Consider the following 6,508-nt stretch of genomic DNA (forward strand, 5'->3'; position numbering starts at 1 on the left):
CGGAAAGATTTCCTCACAAACATTTCATTGTTCTATTTTCCAGTATAGCACATTGTATTCTACTCTCCCTGTCCCCATGTTCTGGATAGTTCTGACAGAAGGTATTCGCTCTGAATCGCCGCCTCTGCTCCAGTGTCACGCCTGGTGTGGGATTTTCATTGCGTCTTTCTTGCTTGTAATAGGACACTTGTGAGAGCTTAGTAGAGAGAAATTGGAGTGTGGTCCCTTTAAGACTGGCAGCCTCTCCCTCAGTCCTGGTGCAGCTGCTCCTGAGAAACTTTCTGCTGGTTCCTGCATTGTGCAGTGAGGAGCCTGGATCTCTCCTTCTCCCAAAAAGTAGGTAAGTCCTCACCTGTCACAGCTGGGGTTTGGGATTGCGAAACAAGGAGGAAAATATAAGCGCCACTACCTGCTTCCTGCTTATGGAAAAGCCTGTGCTGGCTCTGAGCAGGACAAATGGCTGCATAGCCACAGGGTGGTGTTGTGGCCTCAGATACATTGTTGCATTTTGTGTCGGGATTCTCTGGTTACATTTTGTGTCGGGATTCTCTGGCTGCATTTTGTGTCAGGATTCTCTGGTTACATTGTTGCATTTTGTTTCGGCATTCTCTGGTTACATTTTTGCATTTTGTGTCGGGATTCTCTGGCTGCATTTTGTGTCGGGATTCTCTGATTGCATTGTTGCATTTTGTGTCGGGATTCTCTGATTGCATTTTGTCTTGGGATTCTCTGGCTGCATTTTGTTTCGGCATTCTCTGGTTACATTGTTGCATTTTGCGTCGGATTCTCTGGTTGCATTTTGGGTCGGGATTCTCTGGTTGCATTTTGGGTCGGGATTCTCTGGTTGCATTTTGGGTCGGGATTCTCTGGTTGCATTTTGGGTCGGGATTCTCTGGTTACATTGTTGCTTTTTGTGTCGGCATTCTCTGGTTACATTGTTGCATTTTGTGTCGGGATTCTCTGGTTGCATTTTGTGTCGGGATTCTCTGGTTGCATTTTGGGTCGGGATTCTCTGGTTGCATTTTGGGTCGGAATTCTCTGGTTGCATTTTGGGTCGGGATTCTCTGGTTGCATTTTGGGTCGGGATTCTCTGGTTGCATTTTGGGTCGGGATTCTCTGGTTGCATTTTGGGTCGGGATTCTCTGGTTACATTGTTGCTTTTTGTGTCGGCATTCTCTGGTTACATTGTTGCATTTTGTGTCGGGATTCTCTGGTTGCATTTTGTGTCGGGATTCTCTGGTTGCATTTTGGGTCGGGATTCTCTGGTTGCATTTTGGGTCGGAATTCTCTGGTTGCATTTTGGGTCGGGATTCTCTGGTTACATTGTTGCTTTTTGTGTCGGCATTCTCTGGTTACATTGTTGCATTTTGTGTCGGGATTCTCTGGTTGCATTTTGTGTCGGGATTCTCTGGTTGCATTTTGTGTCGGGATTCTCTGGTTGCATTGTTGCGTCGGGATTCTCTGGTTACATTGTTGTATTTTGTGTCGGCATTCTCTGGTTACATTGTTGCATTTTGTGTCGGGATTCTCTGGTTGCATTTTGTGTCGGGATTCTCTGGTTACATTTTGTGTCGGGATTCTCTGGTTGCATTGTTGCATTTTATGTCGACATTCTCTGGTTACATTTTGTCTCGAGATTCTCTGGCTACATTGTTGCATTTTGTGTCGGGATTATCTGGTTGCATTTTGTGTCGGGATTCTCTGGTTACATTTTGTGTCGGGATTCTCTGGTTACATTTTGTGTCGGGATTCTCTGGTTACATTTTGTGTCGGGATTCTCTGGTTGCATTTTGTGTCGGGATTCTCTGGTTACATTTTGTGTGTCGGGATTCTCTGGTTGCATTTTGTGTGTCGGGATTCTCTGGTTACATTGTTGTATTTTGTGTCGGCATTCTCTGGTTACATTGTTGCATTTGGTGTCGAGATTATCTGGTTACATTGTGTCGGCATTCTCTGGTTACATTGTTGCATTTTGTGTCGGGATTCTCTGGTTACATTTTGTCTTGGGATTCTCTGGCTGCATTTTGTGTCGGCATTCTCTGGTTACATTTTGTGTCGGGATTCTCTGGTTACATTGTTGCTTTTGTGTCGGGATTCTCTGGTTGCATTTTGTGTCGGGATTCTCTGGTTACATTGTTGCATTTTTTGTTGGATTCTCTGGTTGCATTTTGTGTCGGCATTCTCTGGTTACATTTTGTGTCGGGATTCTCTGGTTACATTGTTGCTTTTGTGTCGGGATTCTCTGGTTGCATTTTGTGTCAGGATTCTCTGGTTACATTGTTGCATTTTGTGTTGGATTCTCTGGTTGCATTTTGTGTCGGGATTCTCTGGTTGCATTTTGTGTCGGCATTCTCTGGTTACATTGTTGCATTTTGTGTCGGGATTCTCTGGTTGTATTTTGTGTCGGCATTCTCTGGTTACATTGTTGCATTTTGTGTCGGGATTCTCTGGTTACATTTTTGCATTTTGTGTCGGCATTCTCTGGTTGCATTTTGTGTCGGGATTCTCTGGTTACATTTTGTCTTGGGATTCTCTGGCTACATTGTTGCATTTTGTGTCGGGATTCTGTGGTTGCATTTTGTGTCGAGATTCTCTGGCTAGATTGTTGTATTTTGTGTCGGCATTCTCTGGTTACATTATTGCATTTTGTCTCGGGATTCTCTGGTTGCATTTTGTGTCCGGATTCTCTGGCTACATTGTTGTATTTTGTATCGGGATTCTCTGGTTACATTTTTGCATTTTGTGTTGGCATTCTCTGGTTGCATTTTGTGTCGGGATTCTCTGGTTGCATCTTGTGTCGGGATTCTCTGGTTGCATCTTGTGTCGGGATTCTCTGGTTGCATCTTGTGTCGGGATTCTCTGGTTGCATCTTGTGTCGGGATTCTCTGGTTGCATCTTGTGTCGGGATTCTCTGGTTGCATCTTGTGTCGGGATTCTCTGGTTGCATCTTGTGTCGGGATTCTCTGGTTGCATTTTGTGTCGGGATTCTCTGGTTGCATTTTGTGTCAGAATTCTCTGGTTATATTGTTGCATTTTGTGTCGGGATTCTCTGGTTGCATTGTGTGTCGGGATTCTCTGGTTGCATCTTGTGTCGGGATTCTCTGGTTGCATTTTGTGTCGGGATACTCTGGTTGCATTTTGTGTCAGAATTCTCTGGTTATATTGTTGCATTGTGTGTCGGGATTCTCTGGTTGCATTGTGTGTCGGGATTCTCTGGTTGCATTTTGAGTCGGGATTCTCTGGTTGCATTTTGAGTCGGGATTCTCTGGTTGCATTTTGAGTCGGGATTCTCTGGTTGCATTTTGAGTCGGGATTCTCTGGTTGCATTTTGAGTCGGGATTCTCTGGTTGCATTTTGAGTCGGGATTCTCTGGTTGCATTTTGAGTCGGGATTCTCTGGTTGCATTGTGTGTCGGGATTCTCTGGTTGCATTGTGTGTCGGGATTCTCTGGTTGCATTGTGTGTCGGGATTCTCTGGTTGCATTGTGTGTCGGGATTCTCTGGTTGCATTGTGTGTCGGGATTCTCTGGTTGCATTGTGTGTCGGGATTCTCTGGTTGCATTGTGTGTCGGGATACTCTGGTTGCATTGTGTGTCGGGATACTCTGGTTGCATTGTGTGTCGGGATACTCTGGTTGCATTGTGTGTCGGGATACTCTGGTTGCATTGTGTGTCGGGATACTCTGGTTGCATTGTGTGTCGGGATACTCTGGTTGCATTGTGTGTCGGGATACTCTGGTTGCATTGTGTGTCGGGATACTCTGGTTGCATTGTGTGTCGGGATACTCTGGTTGCATTGTGTGTCGGGATACTCTGGTTGCATTGTGTGTCGGGATACTCTGGTTGCATTGTGTGTCGGGATACTCTGGTTGCATTGTGTGTCGGGATACTCTGGTTGCATTTTGTGTCGGGATACTCTGGTTGCATTGTGTGTCGGGATACTCTGGTTGCATTGTGTGTCGGGATACTCTGGTTGCATTGTGTGTCGGGATACTCTGGTTGCATTGTGTGTCGGGATACTCTGGTTGCATTGTGTGTCGGGATACTCTGGTTGCATTGTGTGTCGGGATACTCTGGTTGCATTGTGTGTCGGGATACTCTGGTTGCATTTTGTGTCGGGATACTCTGGTTGCATTTTGTGTCGGGATACTCTGGTTGCATTTTGTGTCGGGATACTCTGGTTGCATTTTGTGTCGGGATACTCTGGTTGCATTTTGTGTCGGGATACTCTGGTTGCATTTTGTGTCGGGATACTCTGGTTGCATTTTGTGTCGGGATACTCTGGTTGCATTTTGTGTCGGGATACTCTGGTTGCATTTTGTGTCGGGATTCTCTGGTTGCATTTGGTGTCGGGATACTCTGGTTGCATTTTGTGTCGGGATTCTCTGGTTGCATTTTGAGTCGGGATTCTCTGGTTACATTGTTGAATTTTATGTTATCTTTGCTAACTTAATTGATGATTACTTAGGGTGGTGTTACACACAGCGACGACGACAAAGACATCGCTGCTACGTCACCATTTTCTGTGACGTTGCAGCGATGTCCCGTCACTGTCGCTGTGTGTGACATCCAGCAACAACCTGGCCCCTACTGTGAGGTCGCCGGTCGTTGCTGAATGTCCAGCTTCATTTTTTGGTCGTCGCTCTCCCGCTGTGACGCACACATCGCTGTGTGTGACAGCAAGAGAGCGACGAAACGAAGCGAGCAGGGAGCAGGAGTCGGCATCTGGCAGCTGCGGTAAGCTGTAACCAGGGTAAACATCGGGTAACCAAGGGAAGCCCTTTCCCTGGTTACCCGATATTTACCTTCGTTACCAGCGTCTGCCGCTCTCGCTGTCAGTGCCGGTTCCTGCTCTGTGCACATGTAGCTGCAGTACACATCTGGTAATTAACCTGATGTGTACTGTAGCTAGGAGAGCAGGGAGCCAGTGCTAAGCAGTGTGCGCGGCTTCCTGGTCTCTGCACATGTAGCACAGCAACACGTATCGTTATGATCGCTGCTGCTTCTGCTGTATTTGACAGCTAAGCAGCGATCATAACAGCGACTTACAAGGTCGCTGTTACGTCACAGAAAATGGTGACGTAACAGCGACGCCGTTGTCGCTGTCGCTATGTGTGAACCCAGCTTAAGCTGTGGATCCAGTGCATTCTCCTTGGAAAGACCTCATGTGATAGATTTAGTGCTCTCATTATCTAGATGGATCTGGTTGTCCATGATGTTATGCAAAGTGAAACCTTTGGGAATACAGTCACTAAATCTAAAGGACATAGGCCTCACATCAATTCACTAGTGAAGTGATGAACGGGCCGGGGACATTGACACAGCGCATGCGGCGCATAAGGCGGTAATTATTGAATCATCTGACATATATATATCGGTGATCTCAGTACATGGCCATATACTGCCCTCCGAGGAAGCAACCTAAGCGAAACGCGTCAGGGCTTCCCCCTTCCCACAGGACATCCACTCCAGCACTTGCACTTTAGTATGGGTAAGGAATGATTCTATGTTATCTCACAGGTTATGGGTTTGGATCCGGTTTGGTGGGATCATTTAAATAATGTGACCTCTCTGTGTTTATGCTGTAATCATGTGTGAGGATTACTTTTGAATACATAGGATTGCCCTATTACATGGATGTTGTAGATGTCCCAGGTTTGGGATATCTGTTTTCTCTCTTTTTACAATCACTGTTGAATTTTACTAATTGTATATCATGCTTTGACAGTGCCCTTGTATGAGAAGCAATGAAAAAATAAAATTATAATTATATATATATATATATATATATATATATATATATATATATATATATATATATATATATATATATATATATATATATATATATATATATATAAAAATTTTATCGGATTACAAGAAAATCACTGATAGGGTAAAACACACTCTTGGACCAAACCCGGATGAAAATGATTCCAGTGTTTTCTCGTGCATGAAGAAAATGGACGTGTGAATATGATTTAAGATTAGTAAATATTTGTAAGCCACGTGGCTTATATCTATCACTTGTGTGCAGGGTCGCCACTAAAAATTTCCGGCCCCCATGTTGGCAAAATGTTTGAGACTTTGTCTAGGCTTCACCCCAGCTCCGCCTCTACCCCTCAAATATTCCACAGTCTCACCCCATATCCCCCACACCCACTGCCCCTCTGTATACTATCTCTCCCACACACATTGGCGCTTTGTATAATATCCTCTCACACACTGCTCCTCTGTATAATAACCCCCACACGCACTGCCCCTCTGCATGATATCTCACATATGCTGCCTCTGTATAATACAGTTAGGTCCAGAAATATTTGGACAGTGACACAATTTTCGCGAGTTGGGCTCTGCATGCCACCACATTGGATTTGAAATGAAACCTCTACAACAGAATTCAAGTGCAGATTGTAACGTTTAATTTGAAGCTTTGAACAAAAATATCTGATAGAAATTGTAGGAATTGTCACATTTCTTTACAAACACTCCACATTTTAGGAGGTCAAA

The 6,508-nt window shown here is 44.8% G+C and overlaps 1 protein-coding gene across 3 annotated transcripts in view; it reads left to right on the plus strand.

Moving 5' to 3' along the window:
* Positions 1-252: 252 nt before the first annotated feature.
* The window catches only part of SYTL4 (synaptotagmin like 4), a 285,835-nt gene continuing 279,579 nt past the window's right edge, over positions 253-6,508 (plus strand). For 2 of the 3 annotated variants that reach the window (XM_075323037.1, XM_075323040.1), the window contains exon 1: positions 253-340. The gene's annotated coding sequence lies outside the window, so the exon portion shown is untranslated. The remainder of the gene's footprint in view (positions 341-6,508) is intronic. The other variant, XM_075323038.1, reaches the window with a different exon arrangement.

Source organism: Anomaloglossus baeobatrachus, chromosome 9 (assembly GCF_048569485.1).
Source record: "Anomaloglossus baeobatrachus isolate aAnoBae1 chromosome 9, aAnoBae1.hap1, whole genome shotgun sequence".
In the NCBI taxonomy this organism is placed as follows: domain Eukaryota; kingdom Metazoa; phylum Chordata; class Amphibia; order Anura; family Aromobatidae; genus Anomaloglossus; species Anomaloglossus baeobatrachus.